Source organism: Ranitomeya imitator, chromosome 3 (genome assembly GCF_032444005.1).
Source record: "Ranitomeya imitator isolate aRanImi1 chromosome 3, aRanImi1.pri, whole genome shotgun sequence".
Taxonomy (NCBI): domain Eukaryota; kingdom Metazoa; phylum Chordata; class Amphibia; order Anura; family Dendrobatidae; genus Ranitomeya; species Ranitomeya imitator.
Genome location: NC_091284.1, coordinates 221,227,219 through 221,250,641, shown reverse-complemented (window position 1 = coordinate 221,250,641; position 23,423 = coordinate 221,227,219).

The following is a 23,423-nucleotide window of genomic DNA, read 5'->3' as shown; positions in this document are numbered from 1 at the left end:
ATATAAGCTTCGCATGACCGCACGGCCATGCGCTAGTGTACATTTGTAAACGTGTGTGTGTTGTGAGTGAAAGTCGTTCTTTAAAAAAACCCTCCCTATTGGATGACTGTTCGCGGAAGGTGGATGATTGCTGTCTAGCGCCCGACTTACCCAACAGCACGTTACACACCAATACAGCGTCTAGTTGCTGTGTCCGCCAGTGCGGCGCCATGCGCTTTCACAGCGTTTTCCTGACCCAAGCCTGGGTGGTTAGTGGCATCCGCCAGTGCGGCACCGCACGCACTCTCGTGCATTCTTTAGTTATTATTTTGGTTACGCTGACACCTCAGTTGCAGTGTCCATCGCAAGTAGTCTACACAGACTCAGATCCCAAGTCTTAGGACTGAGCTCGGAGACTCCTTGCTTGTGCTCTTGTGTGCGGTACTGCGGCCCTGTGACTTAACAGGGTTCGCTTCCTACACACAAGGTGAAGTTTACCCGTGTGTGTGTTCACATTGTACCGCCATATAGTCTGTCATGACTTGGCAGCAGGTTACATCTCTGCACGGTGGACCCAGGGCTGTGAACGCACCTTATTCTACCTATCTTATTATTTGGTGCGTTCCGCTAGCCCTAACAATTTGGTCCCTGAAAAAATGGGTTTGTAAATTTTATTGGAAAAATAAGAAGTTGCTGGTCAACTTTTAACCCTTCTAAATTCCTAACAATAAATACACAAAACCTACAAGAAACAAAATGAGCAGAAACCCTGCTGTAACTAAATAAGTAAAAAGCAAAAGTGCATTTAAATAACACAGAGTTCTTAGTAATATTGTTTTTGTTTAAAAATATGGTTTTTGCTCATTTTGTTTCTTTTAGATTTTGCAAGTTTTATGGCCAATGTGAACATGTGTTTATGTGCTGCATATATACCATCTCAAACCAAGCTCAATTTTTGTGTTTTTTCTAACAAAAAATATATTTAAAAAATTGTGCTGATGTACAGTAGACGTGGGAAATGTTATTTATTAACTGTTTTGTATTATATATCTCTCTGGTTTAAGGGCATTCAAATTCAAAGTTTGAAAACTGAGGAATTTTCAAAATTGTCTCCAAATTTCGAATTTTTTTTTTACAAATAAATGCAAATTATATCAAAGGAATTTTACCACTATCATGAAGTACAATATGTCATGAGAAAACTATCTCAGAATCACCGGGATCCATTGAAGCGTTCCAGATTTATGACCTCATAAAATGACAGTGGTCAGAATTGTAACAAATGGCCTGGTCAGGAAGGTGAAAACAGGCTTCGGGGTGAAAGGGTTAAATCTTCACATTTTGGTCAACTCCATAATGGTGCATGATAAATGTATAATGCAATTGGATAATGAAAATGAATGTGCATTATATGTATGATAGATTACAACACTTATATTAATGTCTAGTTCAATCTCTCAGTCAATCTTGTTCTACTGGGACCTCACCTGACTGAACTAGAAGATGTGTGGGCCTCACCACTGCCCTTATCCTATGCACAAAAAAAAATTATTTAGAAATGTCAGCCTTTTTCTGATTAATTCCTAGGACTCCGGGGCTGCCAGGCAACAGTGCTAACTAATGGGTTACCATGAAGAACCTAGGATAAAAACAAACAGACCAGATACCCTACAGTATGTACATAAATAAATAGTAATAGTATATGTAAATAACATAGGGTACCTAGTTGACACTATTTCGATCAAAAGCGCGTAAAAGCCATTTTAAAGTGACAAGTTCTACCCAATCGGGATGGACCTTAACTCTTGTAGTTCACTTCTCTACATGCCAGCAGGCCTCAAAAATACAGGGAGGAACTAGACCTGTTTGTTTAAACACCTCCCTGTGGGAAGCTATATGAACAAAATGTACAGCCCAAAAAGGGGAAGCCATGCTCTGTATTCACAAAGTGCAAAAAACTAAAGCAAAACCAAAGAAATGAGCTGCAACGTATGTTGGTATAAGTGCAATGTGTAGGTGCATATTTACACTGTGGCCATTAACAGGCAGAACCTAGTATTAAAACAAAATGAGCAAATGCCTTTTAGTAAGTAAAGAAATAAAAAGTAGAGGTAAATGTAAATTACATAGGGTATATAGTTGACGTTGACACTATTTTGATCAAAAGAGCATAAAAACCATTCTATTGCGACAATTGGTACCCAATTGGGGTTATAGGATGTTTCGCCCCCAGCAGTTCGCCCATGGGTACATCCTGTTCTGACGGCCAAGTTGAGTCGCCCGACAGGGCAGTGGGGTACTCTGTATCGGGTCTGGTACTTGAAGGGGACATCACGGTGGCTGCGACCCGGTCCGTGGCCCTGGGCGCCCAAGTAAAGGGGAAAGGTCTTTAAATGGAGTTTAAGAATAAAGTTTGTTTGTGACGCCACCTGTGGTATTCGGTCAGTAGGGCCCTACGCTGCTTAAAGGGGTCCTCTGGTGTGATGATATGGCAGCTGGATGGTATAATTTCCCACAGGTGAAGTAAATGTACCTGGGGGCGAACTGCTGAGGCCAAACATCCAAATCCCCCCAATTGGTACCAAAATCTAGTGAAACCCTCATGTGCCATCCAGGCCTGTGTTTTACATGTGTTACTGTTTATTGACTTAATGCATGAAGTGTCTCTATGCATTATGATTTGGTTTTATAGAAAGTCTTTTATAGCAGCCAATGATTAGCATGATGTTTTCGCTCTTGCTTCAAAAAAGCTACAGAATGTGTATTATATTATATTGTACTAAGGCTGCTGCAGAATAAATAAATGTAACTGCTGCAGATGTTCTTTATAAAAGGAATGAGAATGATTCATATCAATCTGATAATAAATATTAGACGAGAAAATTCCCAAAGCTCTTCTACAGCACATGACGTGTGTATTAATTAGGGCTGTGTTGTCAGCGTTATGGAGATAGAGCTAGTTTTTTGGAGGAGTTGAAGATAGTAAAAATGTACCAACCCAGGCTTCAAAACAAAAATATTATATCAGATAAGTTATGTAGGAAAGTTTTTTTGTTCAGGTATTTGATTTCAGGTGTGCCAAAAAGTATTTAAGGAGTCATCTTTTGAGTTCCTTGACTTTACACATTTTTTTGGCTTCATGGTGTCATGTGATCACAACTTGCTTTATTAATTGCTAATTTTCTAATAATTTATAGCAATGGGTACACTATGTGTCAATTTATTACACACGAGTGGTAAAGTTATGACAGGTACGTACTAAACTTTTGCGAAGTTTTATTAGTCTACAAATCCTTCAATATGTGTAATACTTAGAGTAACAGATCACAGACATTTACTTATAATGAGGAGAAAGGGCTTTCCCCATACCAGGGGATTACTGTCAACAACTGCCTTCCCTTTATCATCATTTTGTTTTCTCCTGAGAACTACACAGCTTGATGATTTTTCCCAGCTCTGAGCTTACAAACCGCATGATTCATCAAAGCCAGCAAACTTCCTCTTCATAATGGATGAACAAAAGTGTCACAGATGTATCATAGCTTGGTATTGCAAAATTCCAAAAATGTTTACCTTTATTCTGCTTTTCACTTTGTCATGTACTATTAGCCTTGGGGGGAAATATGTGTAAAAGATATTTTAGGTTTCGGACATAAATGTCAAAGAATTGCAATTATTACAAAGCCTGCCAATATGGTTAGGATATTTTACAATAAATTAATGTGAATAATCATGATCATAGGGAATTCTGTTGTTACGCTTGCACTGTTCACAGTCACTTTGTAGCAAAGGCTACTCCATTTCCCAGGACCCTGGGATTGCCTTGGCCTTATCCCGTTAACTCATGTGCACGGATCTTGACTTATACAGGGAACTTTTTGCTAAGGGGGCCACAGAGTAAGCTGCTGTTCAGTTGGGCAAGCTGGTAACAGGGACAGTAAGGTAGCTGGGACAGATCTCTGAGGTCACAAAAAAGTCATAAAACAAGAGTGTAGTCAAATGTCAAGCCGAGGTATATACCAGGATAGCAGAACTATTGACTGGCAGTGGAAGCTGGCTCTCGGCAGTTTATATACAACCCCTGGCAAATGTCAATTCAGTTGTTTAATTTTGTAGAAAAAAGCAGATCACAGACATGGCACAAAACTAAAGTCATTTCAAATGGCAACTTTCTGGCTTTAAGAAACACTAAAAGAAATCAAGAACAAAAAATGTGGTAGTCAGTAATGGTTACTTTTTTTTAACCAAGCATAGGGATAAATTATGGGATCACTCAATTCTGAGGAAAAAATTATGAAATCACCCTGAAAATTTTCAAACCCAAAAATAGCACCTGCATCAAATTATATTTGCTCGTTAGTCTGCATCTAAAAAGGAGTGATCACACCTTGGAGAGCTGTTGCACCAAGTGGACATGAATCATGGCTCCAACAGGAGAGATGTCAATTGAAACAAAGGAGATTATTATCAAACTCTTAAAAGAGGGTAAATCATCGCTCAATGTTGCAAAAGATGTTGGTTGTTCACAGTCAGCTGTGTCTAAATTCTTGACCAAATACAAACAACATGGGAAGGTTGTTAAAGGCAAACATACTGGTAGACCAAAGAAGACAGAATCAAGAGCGGAAACTTAAAGCAGTATGTCTCCAAAACAGGAAATGCACAATAAAACAAATATGGAACGAATGGGTTTAAACTGGAGTCAATGTCTGTGAATAAACTGTAAGACACCGCCTAAAGGAAATGGGATTTACATACAGAAAAGCTAAATGAAAGTCCATTAACACCTAAACAGAAAAAAACAAGGTTACAATGGGCTAAGGACAAGCAATCATGGACTGTGGATCACTGGATGAAAGTCATATTCAGTGATGAATCGCGAATCTGCATTGGGCAAGGTGATGATGCTGGAACTTTTGTTTGGTGCCGTTCAAATGAGATTTATAAAGATGACTGCCTGAAGAGAACATGCAAATTTCCAGTCATTGATGATATGGGGCTGCATGTCAGGTAAAGGCACTGGGGAGATGGCTGTCATTTCATCTTCAATAAATGCACAAGTTTATGCTGATATTTTGGACACTTTTCTTATCCCATCAATTGAAAGGAAGTTTGGGGTTGTTGAAATCATTTTTCAAGATGATAATGCATCCTGCCATAGAGCAAGAACTGTGAAAACATTCCTTGAAAAAACACACATAAGGTCAATGTCATGGCCTGCAAATAGTCCAGATCTCAATCCAACTGAAAATCTTTGGTGGAAGTTGAAGAAAATGGTCCATGACAAGGCTCCAACCTGCAAAGCTCATCAGGCAACAGAAATCAGAGAAAGTTGGAGCCAGACTGATGAAGAGTACTGTTTGACACTTATTAAGTCCATGCCTCAGAGACTGCAAGCTGTTACAAAAGCCAGAGGTGGTGAAACAAAATGCTAGTGATGTTTTGGAGTGTTTTTTTGTTTGTTTTTCATGATTCCATAATTGTTTCCTCAGAATTGAGTGATTCCATATTTGTTTCCCTATGCTTGGTTAAAAAAAGTAACCATTACTGACTTCTACATTTTTTGTTCTTGATTTCTTTTAGTATTTCTTAAAGCCAGAAAGCTGCCATTTGAAACGACTTTAGTTTTGTGCCATGTCTGTGATCTGCTTTTTTTCTACAAAATTAAACAATTGAATGAACATCCTCCAAGGCCGGTGATTCAATAATTTTTCCCAGGGGTTGTAGAATAACTCCCGACAGTTCTGACAGCACATAGAAACCCAAATTAACAAGATTATCACCACGGATTCTGCACTGACCAGAGCAACAAGTTCCAGGAATACAGTAGGATTAAAGCAGAGAGCAGTGCCATCAGTGATGTGAAAAGGGTTCATCAGCTATGAACTCCGGTGACCTTTCTTACTTCACCACTACACACTGCAGGAGCATTCTCATGCTTCTGTCTCAGTGTTAGCTGGCTGGCATGAATACCGGATGCATCACTGATGTGACTGCTATCTAAATCATCCAGATTGTCATGGGACATGGCCCATTAATGGACTAACATCGGACATGTGAAGATTATTGTGTTTTATTACTTTTGTCTTTTACAAGAGACATGGGCTTCCATGGATTATCTTCTCGTTGAACAGGTGAGGAATATGGTGTTTTATAATTGTTTGTCTTTTACAGGGAACATAGTTTTCGGTGGATTATCTTCTCATAGGATAGGTGAGGAATATAGTGTTTTATTATTTTTTGTCTTTTACAGGGGACATGGGCATCAATGGATTACGTGTAAATGTAAGTATAACTTTGCTCTTTTATTTTTATTTCAAATAAAGGTGTTATTTCAATTAAAGGGCTTTATTCTGGCTATATTTAAAAAATATCTAACTATGGGGTTAGTAGCGAGGTGTCTTATGGACACCTCTCCGTTACCAACTTCTGGGCTTGATGTCAGCGGCCATAAAACAGCTGACATCAAACCTAAACCTATTATCCCTCTTGCCACCGCACAAGGACAAATGGGAAGAGCCGGGCAAAGTGCAGAATTGGCACATCTAATGGATGCGCATTTTCTAGGGTGGCTTCGGGTTTCTATATTTAGACTAGGGAGGGCCAATATCCATGGCCCCTTCCCAGATGGTAATGAGAACCCCCAGTTGTCTGCTTTAGCTTTGCTGTTTTTCAAAAATGAGGGGGACCCACGCTATTTTACTAATTATTTATTCAAATAATTTTAAAGAATGACATGGGACCCTCTGTTCTTAATAACCAGCAATGATAAAGCTGACAGCTGATGGCTGCAGTGCACAGCTGTTTGTTTTGCCTGCACTGGTTATCAAAAATATAAAAGACTCCATGTGAGTTTTCAAAAAATGTATTTATTTATCAAACAGGTGCTGGCTCATGAATACTCTCATAAGCCTCACCTGCACTGGTTGCAATCAGCGTGACCAGGTATAGGATGATGATATTAGTACTCTAATTATTTAACACCTGTGACCAGCAACAACCTTTTTGCAGCTGGTCACAGCTGTTGACTCACATTCTGTCATCTGACAGCTTGGAAACTGCAGCGTCCTGATTGGCAGTAACAAACTTACCGTCGATCAGAGCCGCCAATGTTATTCTCGTTGTCAAACAAATCACTGCATGGGAAACAGCTGATGCTATTTGTGCTGAACCCAAACAGTAACACCAATTTCCTGGAGAAGTCATTGTTCGGGGTCCGTGCACAGACACTAGGTATTCAGTGCGAACCCCGAACTTTACTGTTCGCGATTGCCCATCACTAGTCATCATTATCAGACTGGTTGTAAACTTCTTTGAAGGGGTATACAGGACTTTACAAAAAACAAGATTTTACCTAACCACTAGCAATCATGTAATTGAAGCTTAACTGCCTGTTATGCACATCATCGTTCTTTCCCGTCACAGACCACTCATGCCGGGTATTCAGCTGCATGTGTTGACACGCCAAAGCAGGACTTCTTAGGTCATTGTGTAAGATAGCTGGCTCCTCCAGTTAGGCAGTGAAGATCCAGCTGTCAGTAGGAATGACCTCGGAAGTCCCATCCTGTCTACGGAGCGGACTGGAAAAGAAGCCTCCACTCTGTAGATGTGATGTCAGCAGAAGTTCCTGAATCCATGGCAGGAGCTTCTGTGACCCCTCAGTGCTGGGGAACCACGACACCAAGCACAACAGGCAGGTAAGAAGCAACGACCTGCCTGTTAGTGCTTAGGTACATTTTTATTTTTTGTAAAGTCCTGGATATCCACTTTAATTCATAGCACCGAGGAAAACACAAAAAGTTTTAGCATATACATTTTTTTTATTACATTGTTCTATACAAGATTGAAGAAACATAATTGTGTAAATGTGTTTAATATACGGTACTTAGACCTGTGTACAAAGATTCAGACCCAAAGAATATGATGAAATTTAAGACAGGACATAAGTAAAGTCCAGGGAGCTCTGTGATTGGGTTCAAAGCTAGACTTAGGCTACTTTCACACCAGCGTTAACTGCAATGCGTCACAATGCGTCGTTTTGCAGAAAAAACACATCCTGCAAAAGTGCTTGCAGGATGCGTTTTTTCCCCATAGACTTGTATTGACGACGCATTGCGACGGATTGCCACACGTCGCATCCGTCGTGCGACGGATGCGTCATGCTTTGGCGGACCGTCGGGAGCAAAAAACGCTACATGTAACGTTTTTTGCTCCTGACGGACCGCTTTTTCTGACCGCGCATGCGTGGCCGGAACTCCGTCCCCACCTCCCCGCACCTCACAATGGGGCAGCGGATGCGCCGGAGAAATGCATCCGCTGCCTCTGTTGTGCAGTGCGTTAAATGCTAGCGTCGGAATCTCTGCCCGACGCATTGCAACGGGGAGATTCCGACGCTAGTGTGAAAGTAGCCTTAGGCTGCCGTCACACTAGCAGTATGTGGTCAGTATTTTACATCAGCCAAAACCAGGAGTGGGTGATAAATGCAGAAGTGGTGCATATGTTTCTATTATACTTTTCTTCTAATTGTTCCACTCCTGGTTTTGGCTTACACATACTGATGTAAAATACTGACCAAATACTGCTAGTGTGATGGCAGCCTTAAAGTAAAGGTCAATACTAGGAAATCTAGAAGGAAAAGGCTAAATGTGAACCAAACTTGTAGTGAATATCTTTCTTAAATATATCTCTATTATATCATGTTGATACAAGACTCAACAGCGGTTAATTCCATAGGTGAATTAATGAGAAAACCAATGCCCTGGAGCCTACATGTCTTCTCAGGGAGGTCAGAGAAGTCAACCAAGGTGAGAGACTGCTGCATTTTTACAACATTAAGAACCTAACTTTCCTAGTAAGATAAACTTTTAAAAGAAGGTAAAGTTATATTATAACAGTAAAGGAGTTACACACAGGTAAGAACTACTCAATTCAAGTGACAACATTCTAAAGCACTCCATACACATTAGACTTATGTCCACCAAAACTGCAGTTGTTGATGGGTTCAGATGACAGTATAATGTGTACAGGAGCCCTGGGCAAATTATTGTTGGGGGAAATTTCAATATGGCATGTCCAATTCCGTACTGACGGTGGTATCGTCTCCTGGAGATAAGCTCCAGCCAGACATATCAGTTTTTAATTAGGTGATGTCTGTCAGACTCAATGGGAAAGAAAATAATTAAGTGGATAAAAGGGTGAAATTGATGGGACTGCCTCTTTAAGTTATCTCTAGAAGATGTGAATGATGAGTTAATAACTCCCACAAGCACCATAACTGTCTGCGGCTTGTGTGTGGTACTGTAACTTCTTGTCAATGTGTATTAAGAACAGTTTCATGATCTGTTATAATATATATATATATATATATATGTATATATATATATATATATATATATATATGTACAGTACAGATCAAAGGTTTGGACACACCTTCTCATTTAAAGATTTTTCTGTACTTTCATGACTATGAAAATTGTACATTCAGACTGAAGGCATCAAAACTATGAATGAACACATGTGGAATTATATACTTAACAAAAAAATGTGAAACAACTGAAATTATGTCTTATATTCTAGGTTCTTCAAAGTAGCCACCTATTGCTTTGATGACTGCTTTGCACACTCTTGGCATTCTCTTGGCATTCTCTACAACCTGAACAGTCGGGCTCCGTTAGGAATCAACAAAGAACTTTTATTCACCGGCTTTTATAAGCAGGTCTAGTTTCAGGAACACAAATCTGGTGCCGGTTGACCTAATACCATCTGTTCCTACAGTTATAATATCTATGAGGGCTGCTCCTCTTGAAGGACAATGGGACTGATAGATAGAAAGATCTGGTGGACTCCTTGGATTACCATCAAATGTACTCCCTGTATGCCTAGATATATGAACATTATGTCCTCATTGTGCTGCCAGCTGTATTCTCTCCTTTTTCTTCCCCCTTCCTCTCTCTCCCCGTTCTCTCCCTCCATTCTCCCTTACCTTTGTCCCCTGTTTACCTATGGGCCCCTTTTGTGTCCATTTGAATTAGTTACCTTTGTTACCCTATGCACACCCTTCCCGCCTGTTTGGCGGTGTTCAGGTGTTTGGCCTACCATTCTCCATGCCTGACACATTTACCTCGGCCTTGAGGGCATATTTACTTATTTACTGTCATCAACAGGGTACTCCTTTGGGGCTGGGACTTTGCCTTGCATTTGGTTAGGTATAGTAGCTTTGCTAGTATGTTTATATCTGGTGGTTGTGTCGGATAACAGGGGGCCTGGCATTTGGGGTACTATGTGGGCAGTTGATCTAACTTGGGACCAAATTCTTGGGGGTATGTGTGTGTGTGTGTGTGTGTGGGGGGGGGGTTAGCATGTGAGGTACGTGTATAGTAATTTTGGGTATTAGCTCACACACATTTTTTACCAGCCTCATATTCCTATGACTAACTCCCTGTACACAATGGATAATAATAAAGATAATCCCAAAAAAGTCAAGATGTCCTTTCATAACTAGAATCACTCAAGTATACTTTTCCTGTATGTGTTGGTTTTGGTTTATCTATTATAGTGGTTCTGGAGTACGGTAGGCCACTTGTGTGGGTTCTCTTCCCTTCCCCCTTGGTAGGCTATGTAAAACCTCTTGATTATTACCCAGCTGTATGGGTGTCAAGAACACCCTCATCACAGGTCCATGTCCCTCTGTGGTGGTCACCCCTATGGACTTGGGATTTGTGTTCGGCTTTTGCCGGCCGCTATTTTCTATGTCTATCTGCCCATATCTTGAAATTCCATGTTGTACATGGGGCTTGCTAAACAAACGGAGACTTGGTGCAATTCGGACTAGCTCGCATGGGATGGATATATCTTAACTGCTTGAAATCATACCCGTACTGTGCATCAGTGATGTGTCCGTATTTATATATTTTCTTTACCGTCAGATGTGTATATTTCCTGTCATCAGACTTGTATGTGTGGCAATATGGTCTGGGACATGGGCACGGCATGGGTTGATGCTTTGACTACCCACGTCACTATGATGTACTTGTGTATTCATTGACCTTAAGCACCAGCTCCATGGTGATTCGGGTCCCATGCACAAAATATTACGTATGATAGATTCTCTGTCATGCGCATGCGTTGGGAATTTGGTGTAATAATACTATCTGTCTGCATTCTAGGTAGTGTCCTGGACCTCTATTTTGATATGCCTGGGTGCTCTCTCTATGATAAACCTTGGGCCTGCGTATAGGCCCTATGGTTATTAAAGTTTCAATATATGGGTGGCATCAAACACCCCCAGCATAAGTCTGAGCCCCCTTGGGTGGTCGCTTCTATGGTCTTGAGACCTGCGCTTAGCGGTGACTGGTCACTATCCTCCATGTGCGAAATACTTTTGTACCGACCTTTATGGATTACACGCGCTCTTTGTATAGTGATTTGGGCGCCTGCAATTCGGCGTACTAAAAATCATCTGTTGTGTACTTGTGGCGTGGATGTGGTGCAAGACTGTCCATGTTCTGAGTAGCACTCTATATCCTCATTACGCATGCCTGGGCGTCCTCCCTATGGCAACCGGTGCGCGCGCGCACAAACTATATTATCATCATAGACTAATAGGCGTCTATCTCCATTACGCATGCCTGGGCGTCCTCCCCATGGCAACCCGGGCGCTTGCGCACAAATCCTATGGTCATCATAGACCAATCGGTGTTTGCCTTCTTGACTGATGTGGTCTGTGCGCATTTGAACGCATTATACTGGAGCTGATAGGTTGGTACACAGGCGCTCAACGGCATTGTCTATGTGCGCATGCCTGGAAGCTCTTATCCAGCACCATACACTTACAGGTTACTGGGACGCCGTCGGCAGCCTCACAGGTGATGTTAATTTTTTCTAATTATGTCTCACGCTTAAAGGGCATGTTTGGGAGATTCCCCTGACAAAGACTCTCTAGCAGCGTCGATACGCGTGGAGCCTCCATCCCCCCTCTTGGATCTCCCTTGTCTCAGCTTTATTCCCTGCACACCCCAGCTTTGCTTAGGTGCATACGCTCTTTCATGCTTGCCTCATTTACACCTGCCTTGAGGGCACATTCATTTATTGTGAACAATGGGGTACCGACTTCTCAGTGGCTAGAGCTCTGCGTTGTCCTTGGTAATGTATATTATGGGGTGTTAGAACTAGGGAAGGCTGCAAGCTGGCTATACCATTTATTTGCATGGTTTAGCACCTGATCTATTTTCAGGACAGCATCATGGATTGATTACATGCCTGCTGTTTGACTGGGGAGTACTGGTTATATTTAGGATCCGATTTATTGAGGACTTTTTCAGCTGGCAGCACAAGGTATTAAATATATGTGTTGTTATCGCATTAATCTGCCAATTTGTCCAATGTCCTCTGTATTATTTGCACATTTGTTGTGTATTGTTATATGGGCCCTTGTTATTGTATTTGGGGGGATGTGGGTAGGTCCGTTTAATTTTTAAATGTTTTTAAATGTCTGTTTCTCCCTTTTTTTTGCCTTGATGTGGAGTGAGATGTTATAATAAAAATGTATTACATTAGGTTGATCCCATTGTGTGCATATTCCTTTTTCTCTTGTGTTTTTTTCTGGTATTCTACCGTATATACTCGAGTATAAGCCGACCCGAGTATAAGCCGACCCCTCTAATTTTGCCACAAAAAACTGGGAAAACTTATTGACTCGAGTATAAGCCTAGGGTGGAAATGCAGCAACTACCGGTGAATTTCAAAAATAAAAATAGATACCAATAAAAGTAAAATTAATTGAGACATCAGTAGGTTAAGTGTTTTTTTGAATATTTATTGCCCCATACAGTGCTCTGCACTGTTCATATTGCCTTCTTGCTGTGCCCCATACAGTGCTCTGCACTGTTCATATTGCCTTCTTGCTGTGCCCCACACAGTGCTCTGCACTGTTCATATTGCCTTCTTGCTGTGCCCCACACAGTGCTCTGCACTGTTCATATTGCCTTCTTGCTGTGCCCCACACAGTGCTCTGCACTGTTCATATTGCCTTCTTGCTGTGCCCCACAGTGCTCTGCACTGTTCATATTGCCTTCTTGCTGTGCCCCACACAGTGCTCTGCACTGTTCATATTGCCTTCTTGCTGTGCCCCACAGTGCTCTGCACTGTTCATATTGCCTTCTTGCTGTGCCCCACACAGTGCTCTGCACTGTTCATATTGGCCCATAGCTGTGCCCATAGATGCTCCACATACGTAAATTATGTGCGATGGCCGCTGCTGCAATAAAAAAAAAAAAAAACATACTCACCTCTCTACTTGCAGCTCCCAGCGTCCGGTCCCGGCGTCTCTGCGCTCTGACTGATCAGGCAGAGGGCGCCGCGCACACCATATGCGTCATCGCGCCCTCTGACCTGAACAGTCAGAGCGCAGATAGACGCCGGGAAGATGGAGCGGCGCCCGGCGGCTGGAACGAGGACAGGTGAATATGCTATACTCACCTAGTCCTGGCGATCCTCGCGCTGTCCCCTCCTGTCACAGCTGTCTTCGGTGCCGCAGATTCTTTCTCTATCAGCGGTCACCGGCACCGCTGATTAGAGGAATGAATAGGCGGCTCCGCCCCTATGGGAGGTGGAGCCGCTTATTCATTTCTGTAATGAGCGGTCCCACGTGACCGCTGAAGAGAGGAAGAAGCTGCAGCGCGGAAGCCCGTGGGAGGGCAGGGACAGCGCGAGGATCGCTGGGACTAGGTAAGTATACCTCAGCGCCCTCTCCCCCTCACCCGCCGACCCTGCCACCCACCTTGACTCGAGTATAAGCCGAGGGGGGCACTTTCAGCCCCAAAATTTGGGCTGAAAATCTCGGCTTATACTCGAGTATATACGGTATATATGCACGTGGTTGATCCCCTTTGTCCATATTGTGTGCGGTGCCCGCCTCCTCTTGTTTTTGCAAATATTGTTGGTGGATGGTGCGAGGCATGATGTCCCAGATGTGTTCAATCGGATTCATGTCTGGGGCATGGGCGGGCCAGTCAATAGCTTCAATGCCTTCATCTTGCAGGAACTGCTGACACACTCCAGCCACATGAGGTCTGGCATTGTCCTGCATTAGGAGGAATCCAAGGTCAACCGCACCAGCATATGGTCTCACAAGTGGTCTGAGGATCTCATCTCAGTACCTAATAGCAGTCATGCTACCTCTGGTGAGCACATGGGGGGATATGCGGCCCTCCATAGAAATGCCACCCCATACCATTACTGACCCACTGCCAAACCGGTCATGTTGCAGGCAGCAGATCACTTTCCACGGTGTCTCCAGACTCTGTCATGTCTGTCACATGTGCTCAGTGTGAACCTGCTTTCATCTGTGAAGAGCACAGGGCACCTGTGGTGAATTTGCCAATCCTGGTGTTGTGTGGCAAATGCCAGGCGTCCTGCATGGTGTTGGGCTATGAGCACAACCCCCATCTGTGGACGTCAGGCACTCAGATCATCTTCATGGAGTCAGTTTCTAACCGCTTGTGCAGACACATGCACATTTGTGGCCTACAGAAGGTCATTTTGCAGGGCTCTGGCAGTCCTCCTCCTGTTTTTTGTTGCACAATGGCCAAGATAGCTGTCCTGCTGCTGTGTTGTTGCCCACCTACGGCCCCCTCCACATCTCCTGGTGTACTGGCCTGACTCCTGGTAGCGCCTCCAGCTTCTGGACACTACGCTGACAGACACAGCAAACCACCTTGCCACAGCTTGCATTGATGTGCCATCCTGGATGAGCTGCACTACCTTAGCCACTTATGTGGGTTTTAGAGTCCGTCTCATGATACCACGAGTGTGAAAGCACAACCAACATTCAAAAGTGACAAAAACATCAGCCAGAAAGCATTGGCACTGAGATGTGTTCTGTGGTTCACACCTGCAGAACCACTCCCTTATTGAGTGTGTCTTGATAATTGCCAATAATTTCCATCTGTTGTCTATTCCATTTGCACAACAGCATGTGAAATTGATTGTCAAACAGTGTTGCATCACAAGTGGACAATTTGACTTCACAAAAGTTTGATTTAATTGGAGATACATTCTCTTTTTTAAGTGTTCCCTTTATTTTTTGAGCAGTGTATATATATATATATATATATATATATACAGTACAGACCAAAAGTTTGGACACACCTTCTCACTTAAAGATTTTTCTGTATTTTCGTGACTATGAGAATTGTAAATTCACACTGAAGGCATCAAAACTATGAATTAACACATATGGAATTATATACTTAACAAAAAAGTGTGAAACAACTGAAAATATGTCTTATATTCTAGGTTCTTCAAAGTAGCCACCTTTTGCTTTGATGACTGCTTTGCACACTCTTGGCATTCTCTTGATGAGCTTCAAGAGGTAGTCACCAGAAATGGTTTTCACTTCACAGGTGTGCCCTGTCAGGTTTAATAAGAGTGATTTCTTGCCTTATAAATGGGGTTGGGACCATCAGTTGTGTTGAGCAGAAGTCTGGTAGATACACAGCTGATAGTCCTACTGAATAGACTGTTAGAATTTGTATTATGGCAAGAAAAGAGCAGCTAAGTAAAGAAAAATGAGAGGTCATTATTACTTTAAGAAATGAAGGTCAGTCAGGCCGAAAAATTGGGAAAACATTGAAAGTGTCCCCAAGTGCAGTGGCAAAAGCCATCAAGCGCTACAAAGAAACTGGCTCACATGAGGACCGCCCCAGGAAAGGAAGACCAAGAGTCACCTCTGCTTCTGAGGATAAGTTTATCTGAGTCACCAGCCTCAGAAATCGCAGGTTAACAGCAGCTCAGATTAGAGACCAGGTCAATGCCACACAGAGTTCTAGCAGCAGACACATCTCTACAACAACTGTTAAGAGGAGACTTTGTGCAGCAGGCCTTCATGGTAAAATAATTGCTAGGAAACCACTGCTAAGGACAGTCAACAAGCAGAAGAGACTTGTTTGGGCTAAAGAACACAATGAATGGACATTAGACCAGTGGAAATATGTGCTTTGGTCTAATGAGTCCAAATTTGAAATCTTTGGTTCCAACCACCGTGTCTTTGTGCGATGCAGAAAAGATGAAAGGATGGTCTCTACATGCCTGGTTCCCACCGTGAAGCATGGAGGAGGAGGTGTGATGGTGTGGGGGTGCTTTGCTGGTGTCACTGTTGGGGATTTATTCAAAATTGAAGGCATACTGAACCAGCATGGCTACCACAGCATCTTGCAGCGGCATGCTATTCCATCCGGTTTGCGTTTAGTTGAACCATCATTTTTTTTTCAATAGGACAATGATCCCAAACACACCTCCAGGCTGTGTAAGGGCTATTTGACCAAGGAGGAGAGTGATGGGGTGCTACGCCAGATGACCTGGCCTCCACAGTCACCAGACCTGAACCAAATCAAGATTGTTTGGGGTGATCTGGACCGCAGAGTGAAGGCAAAAGGGCCAACAAGTGCTAAGCATCTCTGGGAACTCGTTCAAGATTGTTGGAAGACCATTTCTGGGGACTACCTCTTGAAGCTCATCAAAAGAATGCCAAGTGTGTGCAAAGCAGTCATCAAAGCAAAAGGTGGCTACTTTGAAGAACCTAGAATATAAGACATAATTTCAGTTGTTTCACACTTTTATGTTAAGTATATAATTCCACATGTGTTAATTCATAGTTTTGATGCCTTCAGTGTGAATTTACAATTTTCATAGTCATGAAAATACAGAAAAATCTTTAAATGAGGTGTGTCCAAACTTTAGGTCTGTACTGTGTTAGGGCTAGCGGAACGCACCAAATAATTAGAGAAAAGGAATAAGGTGCGTTCGCAGCCCGGGGTCCATCGTGCATGTTGTGTCACAGGGCCGCAGTACCATACATAACAGAAATAATAATAAAGTAGCACAAGAGTGCATGCGTTGCCGCAATGACGGACGCCACTAACCACCCAGACTTGGGTTTCGAAAGCATGGTGATAGCGCACAGCGCCGCTCTGGAGGTCACAGCAATAGACGCTGTTTGTACACTATGTTGGTAAAGTAAGGCGCTAGATTACAATCATCCTCCCTATGCGAGCATTCAAACACAAGGGAGGGGATGATTAAAGAGCGACTTTCACTCAAAACACACACACATAAACAAGTGAATACTAGCGCATGGCCGTGCGGCCATGCAAACCTTTTATAGCTGCAGCAAGTACAGGACCTTCCTAGAGGACCAATAAGAACTGCTACAGTAACTGAGGAGCAACTTCAGGACCTTCCTGGAGGACCAATAGGATCTACTGCAGTACCTCAGCATGTGACCCCAGACCTCCACTGGACTTAGTCCCAGAGACATCTGCTTGCCGCTGATCAGTACAGGCTTCAATGGCAGAGCCTGGAAAGGCAACAGTAACCCTTTGCACAGAACCAGACTGAGCAAGTCGCTGGGACCGACGTCTCCGCTGAGCAGGATCCACTGCGGCTGATGCAAAATGAGAGACCGCAGCAGACAAGGTTCAAGATTCCTACTGTGTAGCGGCGGGAACTTGACTCCTAACATACTGTATATTGTAAGATGGATACCAGACGGGTCCTTGAGGGGAGATATGTGTCATCACAGCTATTAACTGCGGTGATGTGAGCTTGGAGGTATGCTCCAGCGCACATGGTAGTGAGCGAGTTATCAGGCCATTCCAGGGCCAGGTTTTATGAGCAGTCATAACAAATGGGTGGGAATGACTGCTTTCATATCCTATCCCCAGGGGCGTGGTTTGGCAGATAAAATGGAGGCCGAGTATCTCATTCAGTGTCTAGAGCTGAAGATGTGTGGATCTCCTGTGTGTTGTTCTGTGCTGAGGCCTAAAGAACTGGACACTATCTTGAGCGAGCGGACCCGCTATATGTTGTATGGACTTTTTACTTTATGTTTTCACTTTGCGCCAGAAAAGGCTGTCCTGGGTGAAAACAGCTGCAGGAGCGAAATCTGACAACATGGAAGAGTTGATAAAGCAACTTGTGCAGGCTAATCTCCAGCAGCAACAGATATGGCAGCAGCAACATCAACAGCAGTGGCAACAGCACGGGCAGCATATGGAACTCCTAGCTGAGGTGATCTGTGGCAGGGCAACCGCCTCAACCACAAATCCAGGTGATGACTCTCAAGTGAGGAAGACGGTAAGAAGAGCATTGCAGAAGATGACCTCGGATAATGATGTCAAGTCATTCCTGGTGGTTTTTGAAAGGGTGGCAGAGAGGGAGAAATTGCCTCCGGAGAAGTGGGCGGAGGTTCTGGTGCCATATTTAACAAGTTAACTACAGAAAGCTTATTATGACTTGGCATTGCAGGACACAAAAGAGTGTGCCAAGTTAAAAGCTGAGATCTTGGCAAGCTTAGGAGTGACTCTGACTGTCAGGGCACAACGGGTGCACCAGTGAACCTATCGCAGTGACAAACCTCCCCAGTCTCAAATATTTTACCTCCTACACCTGGTCCAAAAATGGTTGCAACCTGAATCATCCTCCACAGCACAGATGGTGGAGAAGGTTGTCATGGACAGGTTAATACACTCCCTACCATGGCAGGTGCAATCCTGGGTTGCCCATGGAGATCCCCATAATGCTGATGACCTAGTGAGCCTGATGGAGGAGTATCAGCCGGTCAAGAGTTCCTTGGGGAAGCAAGGGGTCAAAGCATCCCCATACTGGGGTTCCCAAAGGGGGAGACATCCAAAAGAAGGGGGCGTCCACGAGCCCAGGAGACGTTTGAGTCAAAGTCCCCGTCCAATAGTGTAATTTGTTGGAGGTGTCATACCCCAGGTCATATAGCCACCTATTGTCCCATGACCACTGAGCCAATGCACTGCAGCATAGGATGGCACTGCTCATATTTTCCATATCCCGCCTGCAATGTTGTCCCTCAACCAGGTGAGAGATCGCAGGCACATCCTGTGACAGTGAAAGGGGTACAAATGACTGGTCTGTTGGACTCAGGGAATTTGGTGAACCTAGTGAGGGTCACAATTCCCCAATGGCTGATTACTCGAAAGAGGGTGGGCATCCGATGTGTCCATGGCAACGCTAAGGACTACCCTCTGGCCCCAGTGTTCATAAACACAAACTATGGCACCGAGTCCCATGAGGTCAGCATGGGCAAGGACCTATTGCCCACTATTATAATAGGGAGGAACTCTACATTATTTTGGGACTTGTGGGGGAAATCTCTATTTTCCAATTATATATGATTTGCTATGTAGATAGTATATCTTTATACATTTATATATATATATATATATGTATATATATATATATATATATATATATATATATATACATACAGTGGGGCAAAAAAGTATTTAGTCAGTCAGCAATAGTGCAAGTTCCACCACTTAAAAAGATGAGAGGCGTCTGTAATTTACATCATAGGTAGACCTCAACTATGGGAGACAAACTGAGAAAAAAAAATCCAGAAAATCACATTGTCTGTTTTTTTAACATTTTATTTGCATATTATGGTGGAAAATAAGTATTTGGTCAGAAACAAACAATCAAGATTTCTGGCTCTCACAGACCTGTAACTTCTTCTTTAAGAGTCTCCTCTTTCCTCCACTCATTACCTGTAGTAATGGCACCTGTTTAAACTTGTTATCAGTATAAAAAGACACCTGTGCACATCCTCAAACAGTCTAACTCCAAACTCCACTATGGTGAAGACCAAAGAGCTGTCAAAGGACACCAGAAACAAAATTGTAGCCCTGCACCAGGCTGGGAAGACTGAATCTGCAATAGCCAACCAGCTTGGAGTGAAGAAATCAACAGTGGGAGCAATAATTAGAAAATGGAAGACATACAAGACCACTGATAATCTCCCTCGATCTGGGGTCAGAATGATCACAAGAACGGTGAGCAAAAATCCCAGAACCACGCGGGGGGATCTAGTGAATGAACTGCAGAGAGCTGGGACCAATGTAACAAGGCCTACCATAAGTAACACACTACGCCACCATGGACTCAGATCCTGCAGTGCCAGACGTGTCCCACTGCTTAAGCCAGTACATGTCCGGGCCCGTCTGAAGTTTGCTAGAGAGCATTTGGATGATCCAGAGGAGTTTTGGGAGAATGTCCTATGGTCTGATGAAACCAAACTGGAACTGTTTGGTAGAAACACAACTTGTCGTGTTTGGAGGAAAAAGAATACTGAGTTGCATCCATCAAACACCATACCTACTGTAAAGCATGGTGGTGGAAACATCATGCTTTGGGGCTGTTTCTCTGCAAAGGGGCCAGGACGACTGATCCGGGTACATGAAAGAATGAATGGGGCCATGTATTGTGAGATTTTGAGTGCAAACCTCCTTCCATCAGCAAGGGCATTGAAGATGAAACATGGCTGGGTCTTTCAACATGACAATGATCCAAAGCACACCGCCAGGGCAACGAAGGAGTAGCTTCGTAAGAAGCATTTCAAGGTCCTGGAGTGGCCTAGCCAGTCTCCAGATCTCAACCCTATAGAAAACCTTTGGAGGGAGTTGAAAGTCCGTGTTGCCAAGTGAAAAGCCAAAAACATCACTGCTCTAGAGGAGATCTGCATGGAGGAATGGGCCAACATACCAACAACAGTGTGTGGCAACCTTGTGAAGACTTACAGAAAACGTTTGACCTCTGTCATTGCCAACAAAGGATATATTACAAAGTATTTAGATGAAATATTCTTTCTGACCAAATACTTATTTTCCACCATAATATGCAAATAAAATGTTAAAAAAACAGACAATGTGATTTTCTGGATTTTTTTTTCTCAGTTTGTCTCACATAGTTGAGGTCTAGCTATGATGTAAATTACAGACGCCTCTCATCTTTTTAAGTGGTGGAACTTGCACTATTGCTGACTGACTAAATACTTTTTTGCCCCACTGTATATATATATATATTATAGTATATACATATACGGTATCTACAAATAGATATTAAATGGAAATGTGCAATGAAGAGACGTGATCCCTGTGTATCTGCAATTGATGTGGGTATTGTGATGACCGCGGTTGCTTAATCTTCAGAGGTTTATAGTAGATGCCCCTGCTTAAATAAATGTACAACCTTTATAGGTGTGGTTTTAAATAAATGCGGTCTAGTTTTCCCAGTACACAATAAACTTACTGCTGGTGGGAGTAGCGCAGGATTCCATTAGGTTAAGGTAGTAAGATGACCATCAGGTGCTGGCTGACAAGGATTACTGTGATTAGAATGGATTGCCCATATGTTGAGATGAGGAGAAATGCTCCCCTAGTATGTTGGAGCACTAATATGCCACAATTGCTATGTGCACATAAAATATGCTGTACTCACTGCGGCGCCGAGTGCGGAGGGAAGTGGTTCCGGAAAGTCTGAGCCACCGCTATGGTGTACCGCTATGACAGCGGTGGGTTAAGGAGAAAGTGGCGGCAGAAGCCGTGCGACCGCGAGACCTTGCGTGCCCCGGCCGGATGCAGCGCTGAGGTAGCGTTCGGAGAGGGTGGGCGGAGCTGCTGGTGACATCACCACGCTACGGGGCTAAAGAGGACAGGTGTGCTAGTATAGCTAGTCAGCAAACCAATGCATTTCAAGGGCTCTGGCCCTCTTCAGCAGTAAGTTTATTGTGTACTGGGAAAACTAGACCGCATTTATTTAAAACCACACCTATAAAGGTTGTACATTTATTTAAGCAGGGGCATCTACTATAAACCTCTGAAGATTAAGCAAGCGCGGTCATCACAATACCCGCATTAATTGCAGATACACAGGGTTCATGTCTCTTCATTGCACATTTCCATTTAATATCTGAGTGAGTATATATTATAAATCTATTTAGTCTCACTATATTCACCAATACAAACATTTACCCTTTTTTTTTCTCCCCTTTTTTTTTTCTCTCCTCATTCCCCTAAGATTCTGGTAGTACTTTAAGGACCTATTACAACATCCACTGCATAACCAATGATTACTCATTAAGTAAGTGCTCTCTTATTCATTTATTCATCCATTTTTCATCATATTGTTCGTTTTTGTAGACAGCGCAGGTGAATACCACTCTTATTGAATTTTATTGAAAGGTTGCGGCGCCCAAAAAAACCCTTAACTATGTCTGTTTGATTCTTTTAGCGTTACTCCATTTACCGATTGGTTTAATTTACTGTATATTTTGATCAATTGGACTTTAACAAATGCACCATTATTTTATTTTTTAATGGGGCAAAGAGGGGTGATTTGAACTTTTGTGTTTTTTTTATTGTTTCTCATCTTTTAAAACTTTTTTTTAATTTATTACTGTATTTAATAGATCCCTTAGGGGATTTGAAGCTGCAGTCGTCTGATCGCTTGTACTGTACATCAGCACGGCTATGTACAGCTACTGTAAAATCACGACCTCCTGTGTCATCATAGTGACAGACACAGGGACTTCAGCAGACCTCCGGCTGTCATGACATCTCATTGGCACCCTGCGATCACGTCAGGGGGCATGCTGAGGCTGATAATGACACATCATATCCAAGGAAAGATGCCCATATTAAAGGCAGGGTAGCAACTTTTGACATACATGTATGTTAAAAGTTGTATAGGGGTTAATACTTTTTTTTCTACTTTTTTACTAATTATTTATATTATTTACTTAACTTGTCCCCCAGTGGTGAGAAAAGATCACCGAATAACTGCCGTACAGTGTTAGTATATTTAGGCATAACACAATAGTGGCGTAGTGTGCCACACAATTTCTGTTAAGAGTTACTACATATATTTTATGCATTTTAGGCAGTTTTTGCGGCTTGCTCAAAAAAAGCTAAATGATGGTTTTACTGAGCTGGCCAAATATGTCTGAAGAAGCATGTGCCACTGTTATCAACTTGGCACATTTTCATACTGTCTAGTTCAAGTTTAATTTGTCTACACATTGCACAGAATTAGTGTGTTCCATTGTTTCAAATTAACCATTACATCATAAACTGTAACTTTTTAGTGACAGGTTCTCTTTAAGCACCCATGTATTTGTGTTCCAGTCTTCCTTTCTATTTCCTTTATCATGATTTTGTCTTTTGTTTCAAATTGAGAGTCTATCAGAAGACACACATTACATCATTAACTCCTCTTCCTTTCTTTTATTCATTCATTTAACATTAGCTGCTGCTTCAGAATAGTCTGGTATATCACAAGAAGGCTGGCCCCTGTCCTTATCTTTTAATTGAAGCCAATCTGGTCCTCAAGCTGCTTTGTTTCTTGGGACACCTCATATCACAAAATTGGCAAAAGCAATTTAAGTTGACATAGAAGTCTGGCTAAAATGACATTTTCTCACTGATCTGCTGTGTGACTAATCTGTATGTCTCTTGAATATGTTACTTTAATGCTTGCAAATCAGTATTTCACCTATAATGCCCTACAATGCAGTAAGGGCTGCACAAATTTTCATTTTCAACATTCAAGAAGTAACGTTTCTCCTTGTGGAGAGTGACATGTTA